We start from the raw sequence: 16,744 nt of genomic DNA on the forward strand, positions 1-16,744 counted from the left end.
AACCTTAATCAACATGAGTTAATTTGCCTTATACTGCTTCTGTGAAGATACAATTCCAGCATCTGGAATTTAACTGTTTCCAGTTTAAAGTCAATCTGCTGGTCTTTGGAGGCCTCTGTGGGATCAGATCAAACCGCCAGACATCAGCTCTCACACTGTGACCACAAGGTCCCAGCAATAATGCCTTTTCATTGGAATCAATAAATTTGCTATGCTCCAGGAGGAGGTTTGTGAATATGGGACACAGAATTTTCACAGGTGCTTAGCTGAGAAATGACCCTTTATTGCTTTCAGCACTAAATACAAAATTCATTTCTTTCAGTTGAGCTTTCTTCCATCAATTCTTCACACATGTAAATCCAATATCCCTTACCCTTTACCCCACAAAAGAATCAATCTGTTTCTCCCAAAGGCTGTAAGATAAAAAGTATTGTTCATTTCTTTTTTAAAATATTAGGGAGGTTTTACAAGGATCAGGACTTAGAAAGCATGAAGATTAAAAAAAAAAAAAAAAGACACAGAAGCAAAGGCTACAATCATCCACAAAATTTAGATGAAACCAGATGTTTTCACAAAGAATAGCAAAAGAAATATGTGGCTGACAGGTATTCAATTACTTTTGTTCCTTCCTTTCCTTGTCCTTCTTTTAGTACGGTTCTTACTTTGCTACTCCCATTTTACAGATAGGCAATGTACAACGTGCCACACAAGGGAATTTCAGTGTTTTACCTGTGGAAACCTGTTAGCTCACACTAGACCAAAATTCCAGTAAAAGTTTTAAAAGCCAGCTTTCAAAATGTAAATACTGTTTCTTACTTTCCTAACTGGCCATCTGTTTTAGGGTAATAGAGAATCTTCTATGTTCGAATACGTTAGAAACATTAAAAAAAAAAATTAATAATGTTCACACGATTCAATTTTGAAAAAAAATGTGCCCAGCAAGGTGACATACCTGAGAAATTTAAATCTTGTGTACAAACTACATCACACTTGCCTCTCTGAGGTCTCTTTCTATGTTTCTAATTCATCTGCCTGAAGCTTCCATTTTTGTATGGTACTGTTCTTTGGATGAAAAGGGATAATTGTTTTGCTGTGGGTGTCCTAATTTCTCTTTAGAAACACATTCTGAGGCTACAGAAGTACTTATCCAGAAAACATCAGGCAATCTATAGAAAATATCAGGAGAACATTCCCCTGACTTTGATGGTGGCACTGAAACTAATGGAGTACCCCCCCTCAAAAATCTTTGACTGGTGGCTGGTGACACCAGGAGACTCCAGGGTCCTACTGCCTCTGGCAGCCACCATATTGTTTGTTGTTCCTAAAATCAGCTGTTAACAGCTTGGCCCTCAAATTACAAATTGCCTTGTCTTTGGATAGAATCAGCAAGGAAAAAATAAACAACTAAGGTCACTGAATTTTTCTGAAGTTACTGAGAGTTTTATGAGTACAGCTAACCTCATTTTCATATAAGCTTGTATGCGTATTGCACACATATGCCATCTTATAAAGCACCCTCAATGCCAGAAAATAAAAACAAATGACAGACATGCAGAAAAATTCTCCTCTGCGGTGTTAATTCAGTCTGGAGTTTTTATTACTTGGTCAGACACTTACATGTGACCCCTGCCTTGCTCAGTACGAGGATGAATTACATTCAGGAAAATAATGAGGTGTTCAAAAACTTTTTTATCTTCTTTTTTTGGAAAGTGTGGCCTTAGGTCTTGTTTGCACTGCATTATTCAACCTCTCCTTTGAAGCCATTTGTTTAGACTTCTCTGTGGTGCCCATGACTATATTTCACAAACAGCAATTCCTTTACTTTTACAGCTGCCTATAAAGTAGGACTGTAATATTATTCTGATTTTACACTGGGTAGCTAAAGCACCAATATTAAGAACCACTGGCGTGGGGAACCCGCTGCCTGGGATGACTCAGACTGGAGCACTCTGCCTGCTCTACCCAGCTCGAATCACAGCTCCCAAAGGCTGCAGCCTCCACACCAGTCCATCAGCCCCGGCTGCCTTCCCATTTAGGGAACTCCAACCGCCAAGTATCAAAGGCAGGTCTCAGAGAAATGGGAAAGGTCATTAGTCAGCGCTCTGAAAAATGTGTTTTAAGCTGCTTGCCTAGCATCAGGCGCAAATTCTGCAGCAGTGTCAGGGACAGAAATAGAAAACAGCTCTTCAATGACCTCACCGTGAGGCAACCTTTGTATCCTTGCCTCATACATGGTACAAGTTCCAGCTTCTGTAAGAGGGAGGCAGGGGGGCCTGAGGAAGCAGCCTCCCTCATGCTCCAAGGCATTTCGTTCCCACAGCCCAGTCCACCCTCTTTGAGATTGAAGGTGGGTTCTGTGGTATAAAAGAGTGCAGAGACGTGTCATTAAGAACATAATGGGAGCTATGCTGGAACAGACCAAAGGTCACGCAGTATCATGTCTGACAATGGTTAGTAGAGGTTGCTTAAAGAAAGAGTGCAAGAAACAGGTAAAGTATGGACTGACATCACTTTCTGCCTAGCAGCAACAAGAAGCTTAAGGTTTCCCCCACCCACACCTTTTTAATAATCTTTTTTTGCTTTTTTAAGCCAGAAGTTGCACCCAGGCTGGGGCATTTAACAGTCATCAATGGGCATTCATGAAATAAAGTTGTCCAATGCATTTCTGAACCTTTTATTTTTTTTACCTGCATGGTATCTTACAGCAAAAAGTTTCACAACTGAGGACTGCAACAAATGTATTTATCCAAAATAGCTTACAGTCCTGTTTAGGACATTCTCCATGTAGGTTGAGGCTGTGCGTTTGAAACCTTTGGGTTCAGAAGAGAAATTAACCTGAATCCTGTGCGTTAAAGCATGTTTTAACCCAAATTCAAAGGATGCTTTAACCCAAATTTACAAATCAAGGTATTGATTGCTGTGTGTAACCCAAATCAGTGGCTATGTCAGGCAAGCATTTTGAATGGTTAGACTCTTCTGGCACCCCAACCCATGCCCATCTCCCATTACAGGTAGCAGTTTCTCTGACATACACCATATACAGGAATAACACTTGAATAATGACTTTTACAGTTCAAAAGATGAACACAAGGTGTTCACATATAGTCAAGGGGCATTATATACTTGGAAGCAGATGGTATAAAGCTTTGTTGATACTGTTCAATAGACGTGAGTGCCCAGTAGAAATCACCCTGCCTACTTTCTTTCCATGTATAAATATACACATGCACACACAAAAATGATACAGTTTTTTAATACTAAAGAAAGAATTAATTTATCTCTGAAAACTGGAAAATGTTAATTCTTCAAATTTTATTAAAAAAAAAAAATCTTGTCTGGAGATACACCAGATGCCTTTTCACCATATGGTGAAATGTTGAGTGTTTCACCTTAAATTCCTTGCTGAAGTCCATGGAGGTTCCTAAAATATCAAACTCCAAATGGCTTAGGAACATCCAGCTCATATGGTTAGAAAGGTTCTACTACATAACCTTGGAAAAATTAAATCTTTCCAGTAGATCAGACTAGTAACCATAAACCAAAACCATGCAGGTAGATATCAGTTAAATGGACCACAATTCAAGGAAATTATAAATAACTGACCTTTATCATGTAGTCATAAAAAGGAGGAGCAACTATACATCACCCCCAAAAGCTTTCTTTTTAAATCTCAGACACTGTTCAGCACATTGTAATTATTCTAACTTATAAGCAGTAAAATGTTTAGCGGGACAACTTTGGGAAGCAGAATGTATGAGAGAAATTATGCAGTTAATGGGGAATTGCTCAAGTTGTAATTTACTAAATATCGTTGCAGATTCCTTGTGTCAGGTTGCAATAAAAGGAAGATCTTCCTAAATTAATTTATACTGGTTAATTAACTCCTAGATAATAACTATACTTTTACGCAACACGAACCAAATATCTTAAGCTGGACACCTGAGATTAGATACCCAAAATCTCACCGTTCCAGCTGCTGTACAGATACTTAGCCTGAGCATGGACTTAGATGGCTGAAAGCGGTGGCTGAAAGCAGGCAGCCACATTTGAATATGGTCCGTCACAATGCTACTGTGTTGGTTCAACAATTAATATAATTTGTTACTTCATTCTGATCGACACCTGTATATCTGAGACATTTGCTAAAAAAATTTGTTTCCCGAACAATGGATGAAAAATGGAAACTGGGCTGCATGTGGATTTTTATAAACACTGCCCAGGAGTACAGAGGAGTATAATAGGTAGTTATTTATTTGAGTGGCACATATTTACTTGAGAGCGCTGGACATCCTTCAATAATGCATACCACCTCAAGCTAGCAAAGTGTCACTAACTAAAGGCAGGGACGCAAATGTTGCTGTGTAAGCCTTTTCTTCTTTTCTTCAGTCCTTTATTTGCGGTGGAGAGGGGCGCAGAGGGGGAAGGAGGGAAAGAGGGAAAGAAATAATAAGAAAAGACTTGGTGTGCTACATTTGCTGCCTGGACTTGCTCCTGCTGTTTACCTTTAGAGATCTTACATGGTTGTTGCTTTAAGAATAAATAAATAAAAATAAGTAAAAAACCCACATTTTCAAAGAATTCGCTTTGTGAAAAGCCTTGACAGATTTTTATAACAAACTGTGGAAAAGCAGCTGGAGAAAAAGTCACACCTGCACCCCAGATTCAAAGAGAATCCAAACCAAGGCATATTTAATAGCTGAAAAGGTTAGCTTTGCTTTTTTCTGGGAATCCATTTTCCTGTTCCTTACCCTTACAATGTATGGAAGAGAAAAAGCCCGGGCAAAATTTTTTTTTAAATCCTGCCGATAATTGCCTATCTTTGTGCATTTTTAATACTGAGACTCTACAAGGTACAAACTGGAGCAACTCACTGAAGATAACAGGGCTGAGGATTTGACCTCCAGTCTTTTCACATTGCTCCTCTGATATATGGCACTTCCAGGATGGGCAGTACCATGCCGCAAAAGCTCAGTGAAGCTCTGGCATTACTACATCACCCTCAGGGGAACTGGGGGCGTGAAGTAATGACACTGTGCTACAGCAAGTGGGCAGCTTCAGCAAGTGGCCACTAACAAGTTTAACTTAGGACCAATACATTAGCTTTCATCTCTGAATTCCAGAGCTCTTTAGAAAGAGTTATCCTTAACTTAAACTTGGATAAAGGACTTCTAATTATATAAAGCGTTCCCAATGAAGCAGAGAAAGTCAATAACAGAACAAGGATCGGAGCTGAGCTCCTCTGAATGTATGCCTGATGGGATTTAACCGGCAGGCTGAACTATAGCTTTTAGTCAAAAGTTCATAAAACTTCATTTTAACCCCTAGATGGCTCACTGAGGGGAAGAATTTCATATGTGGTTTGGTGTTTCCCAATACTTCACGGACATTTCAGATCAATGTACGAAAGTATCACACCGGGGTGGGGGGTGGGTGGGGAGGCTGGCCCTTTATTTTATTTATTGGCAGTACTCTTTAATCAATTGAGTATAGCTCTACTCTTTTCTGGAACAGAGAAAGCCACACAACTAATGGGTGGAGCCAGTGCATGCTTTGGGACAGTGACACGCAGAGAAATCTGTACGATTTCAGAAAAGCCCCCAGTAGGCACCGTGTGAAAGTCACCCTGCTCTCTGCCCCTGCACCCCTCCTGTGGCCGCTGGGGGAAGGCACCGGTCTGCAAGCATCGCTTTGCAGCTTTCAAGGGCAAGGATGAAGCCATCTTCTTGGCACTAAGTACTGCTGCTTTTGGGCAACTTTTAACTTCCTTGTCACTCTTCAAGGTACCTGCAGGAATCAGACCAGTGTGTTGAGAACGAAAGTCCATCTTTCTTTACTCTCTGCCTTCACAGACTGTTACAATTTACTGAACGCTCCCCAGGGGTCAACTTGTGTAGCGGCGCTGTGCATTATGCAGTAACTACCATCGCAGTACTTACACCAGCGCTGGAGAGAATTACACCTGAAACGCTCCCTTTGGTTTTATAGTACAGAACAGTGTCCTCTGCAATGCCTCCAACTTTACAGTATAAAGAACCAGAATGACTCACTGTCCTACTTCAGATTCAAGAGAAGGCAGACTTTTCCCTTGCTATTAAGGAGGGAAAAAGGGGAAAAAAAAAAAAAAAAAAAAAGGAAAAAAGAAAAAGCTTTCAGGCGTCTTCTGTTCCAGCTGTAAAGATGTGGCAGGCAATGCAAACTGAGCATTCTTGGCAGGTAGCTTCTTCTTAATGTTTATGGGTCGGGTTGTCAGACATGAACAGCGGGGTCAGCCAACTTCTTTTCTACAATAAGTGACATACATTTTTACTTGTAGAGATCTAAGTGATTTTGTACTCTGGTCATCTTATCCCTGTGTTTCTCTTCCAAGCAAAATTTTAAATGAATTTTTAAATGTTATTTTCCTCTTGGATTCTTGTTTTGTGGAAGAATGGAGGAAACTAGGGAAACCTTATGAGTGCATTGGTTGCCTAAGCACAGGCACCTACTGCCTAAATGACACCGTGGGGTGTCCTGACTCATCTCTATCTGCACTCTCAAGCAGGTATAGAATCAGTCTAAGTTCTGTTGTGCATTTGCCAGCCCCATGACAACACCTGGAATAGTCTAGGGCACCTAATAATAGCAGCACACACCTCTAGCGTAAGCAGCTGGATTGCTCCCCTGTTTCGGAGCAGTATTAAAGATCCAACTAGCATCAGCAAAGAGATCTTAGGGATGTTACTTTCATAACCCCTGTACCTAGAGTGCAATGGCAGCAACAGGGATGAAGTTCAAATACCTTCTGGTTCTCCTCTTAAAATACACCTCACGTAGAGAGAGAAAAACACACTGCCAGTCAAGCTGGGTCCCAGAATTAGAGAATTATCTTGGACAGACATCTTTTCACTCTTCCAAATGCTGTATTAATTAAACTCTCTTGTAATCTTCTGCAGTGGCAGCAAAAAGCTGCTGTTGTGGCAACCCTAGAGCTGTCCCTCATGAACAGGCTCATGCTGAAATCCTCAGTTTACAATATCTTCTTCTGAACAGCCCAGAAACTTGGCTTTAACAGTATGCATTGCAGTTTTCAGAGCAATTGTTACATTTTATTTGTGTGATTACAGAGAAAAATATAAATATTTCAACAGAGGGATGGAGCCAGTTTCCATTTAGATCAATGGAAATTCTCACATTCTTCTTCTGAAATTATAGCAAGCCCTTAATAAATAAAGCTTTATTTTACTTAAATCAAATATGGAATGTTACTATTCCACAGAAGGTAAAAATAGTCTTTTTCTTTGAAATGGCTGTATCTGCAAGTTCCTTCCATTTCCAACAGACGCATTAGCGTCACATTTCAATTTTGTACTTAATGTCAAAATATGATATTAAAAAAACCCAACGCTGGTGCCTCATTATGCTGAGCTGTACTTGCATAATTATTCTTCAGGCTTCACTTAATTATATGCCCCACCGTGTGTTACTTTTCAACGTTCTAAGTGGTACCACCTTACTGCTAGGAATATTAAACAATGAAAGGCAACACTCTTTTGTTTGGTTACACAGCATGCTGTGTCTGAATTCAGTTTCCTCTCACAGGTCCCCCCTCCCAGCTTCTGAATTATATCCTTTACAAGTATTTCAAAGAAGGGCACTTACAGTCATGCTTGCTTTACAATGTTAGGGTTGGTATGTGACTTTTTGTATTTCCTGTATCCCAAAATTTCCCCTATTATTCAGAATTAAATTTAAAAAAAAAAAAAAAAAAAAAAAGAAAGAGAAGAATGAAAAGAACAGAAAAAAAAAAAAAAACACAAAACAAAAAATGCTATAGAGAGTCAGAAGGTTTATTCAGGTCATTTATTTCTTACCCTGTCAAGATCACAAGCTAGTAATCGAGGTGAGGAAGGAAGCATTGGAAAAACTTCTTATCTACAAATGGTATTTCTCAGATACCTAACACTGCGTTACCCTAAAAGAACAGGAATGTTTAAGAATAAGTGAAGAAAAAAAAGGCAGTGACTAAAATGATACTGAAGATTTTGCTGCAGTTCAATTGGATGGGAGTTCTGATCAAGCCTTGAACATCCTGAAAGTTTTTTGTCATAGTTCAAAAATATGGGACCTCCTGACCTCACAAGTGTCAAACATTGGCAGATTGACTAACCAACCCAGAAATGTTATTTTTATATAAGAATGTTTTTTTCTGAGAATAACTTAAAAGAACTTGATTCTGAGAAGCACATTGTCAATGCCCAAGTGAGTGAGACAGATGGGTTTTTTACATGGTCAACACAATTCTTTATCAGCCAGAGAAACTGAATCCTAGGCCACTGGATTTAGATAAAAGACTTTCACTGATTTAAACCAGCTTTGCGTCAAACTGAAAATAAGGATATACTAGGAGTGTGCCTGAGACAGGAAGCTATTTTTATAGTTTAGCCCAATAAATGTTCACTTTGTTTTATTTTGTGGCTTATTTCGTATAACAGTATTCCAAACTATAGTCCTAAACCAAAATTTCTCTCAAAAAAAAAAAAGACCAAAAAAATAAAAATGCTCAAATTAAATCTTACTGATAAATCATCCTGAAAAACAAAGCAACCTATCAATCATTTCCAATCAACAAATCCTAACATTTAATCATAGGCATATTCACACTTCAACATGGATCCACTTTTGTCTTTAAGCTCCTAATTAATAATTGTGTTGTCAAAATGCAGAATCATGAATAGTCCTTGAAGCTTTTCCTGTACAGAAGATGATGAATACTTGTGCTTAGCCAATCAAAAGTTTATTTACTTGTTAAAGAATACGTTCCTTTAAAGTAGGTTCAAACAATCAGAATTACAGGATTTTTGCCATTTAAAATCCAATTTTGAATGTTGTAGAAAATGAATATTTGATAAATAATTACTGGAAAAGACACTTCCCTCTGGGTTGTGGACTGTTGTTCCATGGGTGTTACCTAATTAGATGGATTTATTGTACCATGGTGAGTACTATGGGGCAAATTTTGTCATCTTTACTCACACTTCATTCCAAGGGTGTGATTTTCTTTACAGTAGTGGGGATGTGTGCACAAACAGTTGAACCTGTTCTTACTGATTCATTGGGTAAGGGAGTCAATAACATGTAAAACGATGCTGAGAAAAAAATCAGATTGTTTCTAAGGTGTGTATGTCAAAGATTAGATAGTTTCTTTTTAATAAAGCTCAGATGAAAACTAGGCTCTGATGGGATTCTGCTTACCAGTTACCTTTGTAACTAAAACGTTCCCAGATTACAATCATCTCTGAAGCTTCCAGTCCTCTTTGGCTTCTTGGTCCTTCATTGTGAAAATAACCTCACAGGTATCAAGCCTACTTTAAAGTTACTGTCTCATAGGCAAATGTGGTAAAATAACGCCCAAAGACAAATGTCTCGTCTCCGAATAAAATTGTTCCTTTTACAGGCTGAAACTGCTATGGTAGCTGTTTCACTGAACTACATAAAAATTAGAACAAAATAAATATCTGCAGTTAAAATGATGAAAGTGGATTTATTTACTGAAAAAAATGAATAATTTTGTATGCAGATAGCTAAAGCTACCCCACTGTTTTTCAACATCTCTTCTATGAAGATTTTCAGTGTGTTGAAAGGACATTATAGTAGGCATTTTGCATTGTCACTGGCTTACCTCAAAGGGATATGCAATATCCACTGTTGACACAACCAACCTGCTCTATTTTGAAATTCTTCTATTTGCTCTCATCAGCAACATCATGAAAGATTACAGTTTTATGAAATCAGCAAGCTCTCCTTTTTTGAGCTAGGTGTACTTCACTGCATTGTTTTGTGAAGGACAGTTTTCTTTGTGGTTTGGGTTGTTTTTAATTGTTTTAAAAAAGCATAAAGGCATTTGGGGAATAGCTGAAAGGAATTGAATTCTGCAGATGAAAAGTTTTGTAAGTGCCTCATGCTTTTCTGGATGAATAACCACAAATAACGCCCAGTGATCTTGTCCTAGCTGACCACAGACAGACAACGATCAAATGGTACTTTTCACAGTTTGGCTTGTCTACAAGTTGCACTGACTCTCCCAATTTCCAGTTTCCCAGCTTGCCGGGAAAAGTTGCAAACAACTGTCCCTATCCTCAGCTGTTCCTCACTGTTTCCTTTCCCTAAAGAACTGTCCACAAGAGGGCTAGGCACAGCATAGATTAAAAACACAAACCAAAAATCCATAAAAAACGTAATATAGACACCAATGTCATAACTGGATTTTGATATGGACTGGAAATTTTCTGAAATGCAACTGCTATTTTAGGTAGAAATTCATAAGCCTGTAAGGCGGTTAAATTTGTACAACTTGTGCACGTCCATAAGGCTTAACTGACCATTAAAAATTACAAGTTAACAAAAATTACCACAAAGCAGTGTTGTTCATAAAGACTTATTTGAATAAGTAGATTTTGTTTCAAAAACAAATGAACAGATAACACCTACCATGCAACAACAGAAAAAGTGTTTTCAAATGCTAAATAAGGAACTTGTCTTGCAAGAAAACAGTTTTTCCCTAAGGCTACTCTGTACCTTCATGATTCATTGTAAATCTGCAAACTAAAAAAAAACCCAAACCACCACATAACACTGCTTCTGCTTTCTTTGCTGCTATTTCAGTGTGCAGTTGTGTGCAGTTGTACCCAATATGCCCCTGCCAGTGAAGTCAGGGAAAAAAAGAGAAACCAAAGAAGTGAAAAAGATAAATTCTTCACGAATTATTCCTTTCTTATTCCATTATGAAAATTAATTATACTCTTTTTTCCTTCATCAAACTGACAGATCTTAAAGAATCAAGTAAATTTGGGGGGTACCTCCACAAAAAAAGTATTAATTCTTTAACGGACTGAGTGTGATTGGCCTTAGCATGGTTCAAAGAAAGGAATGAAGTCTTTTATCTGACCAGCATGATAGCTGTCTGCAGGTCTCCCCATTTTTTTGAAGCTGGTGAGAACACCCATCACAAACCGCACACTGAATAACATGGACAAAACCGCCTGGCCACTGTCCTGCTCTCCAGTGTGCTTTTCTTCCAAGAAACCCCCTCAACTATTACTGTATTTGGGACCGACACTCTCAGAGATACAAAGATATAAAAAAAAGGGGGAAATCAAACTGAAATTTCAGTGAAGCGTGAATTTAGAAAAGCTGCAGTCAATATCCATAGTTCAGACAGTATAAAATCCTACAGTAGAATTTTTGCATCCTGGTGTTTGTTTTGGTTTTTTTTTTTCTGAAAAGCTCTGACTATATGATCCTAAGCAATTTAGGAACTCAGGTTTTTCAAAACTCACTTAAGCCAGAAATATGAATTTATTATACTGTAAAGATACTTCTACACTATTCTGGGTATGAACCAACTGGGGAAAAACAAAACAAACCAACCAAACAAACAAAAAAAACCCCAAACAAACAGGACAAGAAAAAGGAGGAGGTTCATACGAAGAATAATACAGCATCAAGGCTTTCTGTATAGAATGTTGAGCTTCATGTGGTTTCCATAAACCCAGGGTACAGACTGTACTTAAAAAAGCTTTTGTTTTTTTTTTTTCTTTTTCTCTTTTTTTTTTTTTGTATTTTCTCTAATAAAAACAAAGAGAAAAAAGCATTTGGATTGATGCCCAAAGTCCCATTTTAAGGTTGTGTGAGTTTTTCTCCCAGCTACCTAATGGTAGAGAGAGACAATGGTAGAGAGAGAGCGCTATTAAATGTTCACTATATGTAAAAAGTTGTAGTGAAAGAGCATTGTTAAAGTTGCAAAATCAAGTACTCAAGAGACAGCAAAGCCAGAATTAACCTTGCTGCCCTTCATATGCAACATCATGTAGTCTTTAAATGCATCATGACGTGGTTTTGTTTTTTTTTTTCTAGAACCATCCACCACATCATTCAGGGTATGTGAAGAATGGAGTTCAAGTAGCTAGCAGTTCTTTGATATTTTGGTTATTTTTATTGTTCAGTGTGTGTTCCTAGGCCTCACCCATGTACACTACTCAAACCCTGAGCTGAAGACAGAATTATTAATTTCCTTATGGATTTCTCTATGGTCCTTATCACGCAAAGCTCTGTGAGCTTCATGAAGGCTAATTTATCTTAACAAAAACAATCCAAAGTGACAGGATAATATATCCCACTTTACAGACAGGCAACAGTCAATACTGAGCTGCCTGGGACCCAGGTGGGGGGGTTTTGTCACGTTTTGTAATAATTTGCACAGCACCCATTCACTTTAATTGCAGCTGTGACTGATCAGTGCTTCTTTATCTCCGCCCTCAGGATCTTGAGATGGGCATTCAGAAATGAGAAACACACACATCTGTGAAACATCTGATGCAAGGGACTGTGCAACATCACTCAGGAACCCTGGCAGTCAAGAGTCAGACTCTACTTCTCCAAGCAAGAACTTAGCCGCCCTGAGGGGAAGGCAACCTTTCTCTTCCAGTACTTGAAAGAAATAAGGCAGAAGTACCACGCACAAAGGCATCCTTTACTTCTCCGGCCTGAGCAGAAGCCGTTCTTAGACTAGGACAATTATGGCTACTGAGTAAACTATGAGCCCAAGTTAAAAATAAGAGGGGTTCACCAGAAGTAGAGCTTGCTCGTAAGTGCAGGCAATGCAAGGAACGAATTAAGACAACAGGCAAACTACATGATGACATTTTCTAGCTTTCAACCCATTCATTGATGATTCGGCTCCTTGTCACAGCTTTCTCTTCTCCTGCCTTTCTCCTGTTTCTCCGGATTCTAATCGCAGGGTTTCTTGCACAGCTAGTCCCTTCGCACGTCTGTTCACTCTGTGAAGATGCTGTATATGCAATTTGCATTCAAAGCTTGGAGAAGTTTAGGCACAATGAACAAATGCAGGCTTCTAAGGGATATGATCTATTATTGAGTATATGCAACCCATATTTTTCAAACTTTTGAATATGGCTAAATATGTAGGAATTTACAGAAGAGTAGCAAAGGTACAGTGTCCAAACACAAATTATAACTCTATAAAATATTATGTCTGTGATCTGAAGAGTAGGAATGTGAGGGTATTTCAAATAAGAGATCTTAAAGGTAAACCAGCGCTTATTTCTAACCTTTACTATAATCCCCTCCTCTTTCACTGTTGGTGTCATAGATAGTTGATATATGTTGGAATAAAAGTGGGAAAAAAAAAAACCCAAGCCTAACCACCACCATGACCTCAAACCTGGAAAGTCATAGCTAATATAGAAATATCACAGCCCAAATGCTGTTTCACAAAATTACATATTTACAAGCTATGAGCATGAAATGTATGGCCCCTGTTTATGCACAACAGTAATCAGAACAAGCAATCCCACTGAAGTAGCAAAAAGCATCATTTGGTAAGTGTTCTTCAGACTGGTAAGTGTCCCAAATGCTACTAGTTTTGAAAGGTCACACCTTTATTCTCTGTCATGATTAAGGTTAGGGTGTTTCCTTCTGAAATAGCTATCATTTGCATTACCATTTCTGGGAGCCCACGGTGACATCATACACAAATATGAGAAATTCTTGTCCCAGAGGTACTTAAAATATAGAGATTTAGGTTTTTTATTTTTGTCTGTTTTCCCAAGATTACAAATTCTCTGAGCATAGTTAAGGCTTTCCCTGATTTGAATATTAGTAATTCTGTGCATGTGCTATCTCCTTAAACTGAATAAATATGTAATTGTGTAAGAAGTCCTACTGATACTCTCAGGTTTGAAAGTTAACCCTCCACAAGTTTTTGCAGAATTATTACCAAAATAATTAATTTTGAATTATGCTGCTACTAGCTCTGCAAGTATAGAAACACTGAAAAGTGAATTGTTGGTTGTTTTCCCTATTACAAGTCAAGCTTGTTCATAGACTTCCTATATATTTTAATTACTTATAGCAAAGATACAGTGATACTGTTGCAAACAGACAACAGCGATATGCCGGAAGAAGCATGTATGTGCACTTGCACTAACAAAGCTGAAGAGCAGTCCTCAAAGAAGAAAATCAAGCTCCTTTTGAAACTTTCATAAATCAGAAATTTCATCAGAAAATGAAAAATTTCCATTGAAATAGTAAACAAATCTTTGAAATAACAGTTTCAATGGAAATAAGCTGAAAAGATCAAACAAAATAATATAAAACAAATATCTAAATTAACTTTTTTTTGTTTTCATTTTAAACTGAGCTTGTCGGATAACAACTTTCAGTCATGATTTCAACCAGAGAGATAAGTCATCAGCTGACCAGTTTCTTGCAGGGCAAGGCAGCCCATACCAGTGCATGTCTTAGTGGGACCAAAGCACCCTGACCTTATTGCTGACCGGCAACACAATAACTTTCATTTCTAAATGTTATTGGGCTTCGAATCATAACCTCCATAGCCATTTTTTCCTTAATAGTTAAAACAGATGTATAGACCTGGGGTCTGTAAGCTGGGCAGAGTGGTGAATATGCTTGGCCGTTTCTGGTTTTGAAGGAGCACTCGATCTGGAACATGTACTGAAGAAGTAATAAGACAAAGGATGAACTACACAATTCAGGTCCAAGGCAGCATAAATGGGTCTTCCATTACTACATTTCTTTGCCATGTTTAAAAAGTTGTTCCCCTGTGCACGGACATTCTGGTTTTGAACTGGGAGAGTGTCCATTGATGATTCCTCTATTAGAATCATTGAAAGGGGGAAAAGTAGGCAGTAAAAACCTCACATAAACCATATCATTCATGCCATAAAACGCAACTGATACTTCTCACATAAATTAATCTACATGAAAACTTTCTGCAGCAAAAAAGGCAGAGTTTTCACACAACTTAACTAGACACATTCACTGCCCAGATTCATACAGCATGGTTGATTGTGGTCAAGCCATTTTGATCAGGGTGAAATTTAGCATTGATAGCATGAGGTGGATTATTTCTGTTTTCTGCTTGCAATATTTGACAGACTCATATGGCTTGATGCAGCACATGAATTAAGTAAAAATAATAAGCACATAACCAAGTTTTAGGATTCTTTCAATTAAATCAATTTCCTAATAAATACATCCTCTGGTTTGATATTTTAATAACATATATATGATTTTATACCTTCCTGTGACAACAATTTAAGATTTCATTAATTCCATTGACTACAAGGTATTTGGGAGAATTATTCTTGTTTCTAAATTACAAATTGATAAAATTGAATTTACCTATCAAGTGTCTTGAATTGGAATAGGCAAAAAAAAGAGAAAAAAGTGATCTATTTTTGTTTTCTGCTTTCCTTCTAAACCAGGTGATGCTGCTTAGATTCTTTTTCCTCCTGTCTAATTTACATTTAACTTGGCTGCTGATAATATGGCTCTAATTTGTAATTTCAACTGATTACTGATGACGTACATGGGTTTGAAGTGAATCCTATAATCAGCCTTCATTTTCAGGAGTGACTTAGGATTTTGGCTGCCCATCTGAAAAGGATCTGATTTCTTTTATAGAAATTATTGAAACATGCACCATCTGAACCTGTAAAGACCACCAGTGAATCACTCACAGTCCTTGGCCACTTCAGACAATTTAGGTCCACCGCCTTTAAAGACTTGTGCTTTTCTTTTGTTTTGCAGGTTTTCTTCGATTTTGAATATATCCATCATGACCTCCTTTAAAGTAATTAAAACTCTGTGGTAATAGAAAATCTTTCAGGCAACATAATTGTTTTCATTTTAAAATGATCCATAATTGGGATCATTTTAATCATTTAAATTATACTTGATTTATTGTACTCATTTTTTACTCAGAATTATTGCTATACTTAAGATATGACATCAGTGGAATAGACCATTACCATGGGGAAATGCCTCCCTTATTTTCATAAATAATGATGGGAACTCATGCAATTGTAAAACAAATAAATGCTAGAATGTAGACAAAAGGATTGTTCTCCAGTCAGATGGCATTAGTTCTGTGAAAGACATCTCTGCAGCTGTCAGATGTCTTGTATGCATGTAATAATTTGGATGGTGCAGTAAGTAAGGTGAAAGTTGCACCTTGTACCATTCTGGAACTGCTGCACTCCCATTGCCAGGAATGACAGAACCTGTCCAGCTCTTCATCCAACAGAAAAACATACTGCCCATGCGGATAAAATCCTCTTTAATTTGGTATGGCTTATAGCTTCTTTTAGTCTGCGATTAGCAGTTAAATTCAGCTATTTGGCAGTCGGAGTGATTATCAGGTGCTCTTTTCAGATTCTATTTAGCCTTTGTCTCAGCCTTGCGAAGGTATTTGGTGTTTGCTCAGTGCAACAAGCACTTTCTGGATGGCTTCTTACTACAAGCAGCACGGTGATTTCAGTCAGAGAACTTCCCTCGGTGCAGATGTTTTTAAGGGTGTTTTGAACACCTAATACAGTCAAGGTTAGTCTCTTGTCTAAACATCGTTAATGCATATAGGCAAAAACAGGGAAGAGAAGGAAACATTCTCTGCAGGAGGAAGCATTCTTCAATGTGCTGTAAACATCTTCTCTGGTTTACATAAATATATATATATATTACTGTGAGTAATCTGTAGGATACCAAAATCAATTTTAATCTAGCTATTTTTTTTTCCATAGAAATCTATGTAATTACATGTATCCTAAGCATGCTCTAAGTATCATCCTCTTTATCTGTCTTTGAAGACAAAATGAGCATTTTAATGTAAGATGCTAGAAGCATAGTTATTTGGAGCAGGCAATAGCGAGTGCAATAGGATTACTGA

The sequence above is a fragment of the Vanellus vanellus genome, assembly GCF_965231255.1.
Source record: "Vanellus vanellus genome assembly, chromosome: 2".
In the NCBI taxonomy this organism is placed as follows: Eukaryota; Metazoa; Chordata; class Aves; order Charadriiformes; family Charadriidae; genus Vanellus; species Vanellus vanellus.